Below are 1,907 nucleotides of genomic sequence, written 5' to 3'. Positions count from 1 at the left end.
AGTCCATTTAGCATTCCAACTCTTGATTTCAGCTCAGGTCATGATCTCACGGTTGTGAGATCAAGTCCCATGTCAGGCTCCATGCTCAGCAAGGAATCTGCTTGTCCCTCTCCCTCTGCTCCTCCTCCTGCTCTCTCTCTCTCTCTAAAATAAATAAAATCTTAAAAAAAAAAAAAGGAAAAGGACCAAATAGTTGCTGTTAATTCAGTGAAGGATGAGCAATCTGATTTCAAGAACATCAACACAGAAATCTTAAAGTCATCCTTCCTCTGTGTTAATCCAGAACTTTTGTAACTGATCACTAGCCATGGTACTTACGGTCTGGCCAACCATGGGAGTTGAAAGAAGTGGACTTTCTTAGTGAGGAAACAATGACTATTGAAGCAAATGGACCATGGAGTAAAGAACGTATAATTTATCTCATGACCTAAAAATTGCTGCCTGGCCTCTAGTCCATAGTGAAACATTGGGGCTCAGGTATGTATACAAGAGTGCCTCTGTGTGTGTGTGTTATTGGGCTCAAAAAAATAGAATATGAATAAGTTCAGAGTGGGGCCAGGGAGATTATGGAGGGCTTTGTTTTAAGTAAAAAGGGAGCCCTTTGAAAGAAGCAGTTTATGAAAGTACATGTTTCAAGAAGAATCTTTTGAGAAATTCAGTATTGATTGCACTAAATATGGAACTATTAATTTCTGTGGCAACGGGAACATATCAAATGTATAATATGAAAAGCTGCACTTCACCAATTTTAGAAGTGGAGCAAAGGAACTCTACCCAGTAGCAAAAATACTCAAAAATGCAATATTATAGTCATATAAACATTTTTTCCTGTTTCCCGCTAAAACAATTTGCCTTTTTGAGTGACGCAGAAAAAATATGAAGGTTTTTAAATGCTATTATAAATATTGCATTTAAAGTATTAAAAAAAAAAACAAGATATATGAAAGGAGAAGAATTTGGCTTAAATTTTTACTTTCTCCAAAGATGTAACCCCAAAACTTACTACTCTCAAAGCAGTGATGAAAAAAAGAGGAAATTGTACATTGTAGAATTTTAAATCAATGAAATATGACATTCCTCTGCTTTTTTTCCTATCTTCCCTTTCTAGCTCCTCATTCTCAAGCCCTTTCAATGAGCTCATCCACACTTAATACTTTAAATAATGGTGTTCCTCAAGGTTCCACTCAGAACTCTGTTTAAACCTTATACTTGGTTTATATCATCTACATTTACGAACGACCATCCATGCTGACTTCCAATCTTGTGCCTGTAGCTAAAATTTTCTTTATGAACTTCAGGCCAGTACTCCTCACTGCTTACCTTCCATCTTCACCTGGGCATCCTAAGCGCTCAGCATACTAACAGAACATAATAAAATTAAATCAAATTAAAAACAAAAAACAAAAAAACCCAAAAAACTCATTATACCCCAAGACTGCTTCTCCTCATCTAATCTGTATTTTGATGAATGGCCCCACCATTGATCCAGATACCTATGCTATTAACTGACCAGTTATTTTATTTTCCTTCCTTTGTCCTTACTTTTTACATACGATTAATTACTAATTTTAGTTGATTCTGCCTCTTTAGCCTCTCCTATATCCTCTCCTACTTCCCCTCTCCTACCTTTATTGCCTTAGTCAGACAAGTGTTATCTATGCCAGGTATTGCAGAAAAATGAAAAATTAGACATGGTTTTATTTATAGAACACACTCATGGAGCTCATTGAATGTAGAATGAAAAAACAAACTACATTATACTGAAAGTAGAATAATTAGAGTAAAAGGTAAAGAAACTCTCAATGTGATTATTACTGTAAATCTGCTCTGTTTTCCATCATTTCTCCTTGGATATCTCATAGGGACCTCAAATTCATTGTGATCATTTATGATAGATATTACCATCC

This window comes from Mirounga leonina, unplaced genomic scaffold, assembly GCF_011800145.1.
Source record: "Mirounga leonina isolate KUSES-001 unplaced genomic scaffold, KU_Mleo_1.0 Mir_53, whole genome shotgun sequence".
Taxonomy (NCBI): domain Eukaryota; kingdom Metazoa; phylum Chordata; class Mammalia; order Carnivora; family Phocidae; genus Mirounga; species Mirounga leonina.
The sequence above is the reverse complement of the archived record's forward strand: the minus strand, read 5'-3'. Positions refer to the sequence as shown.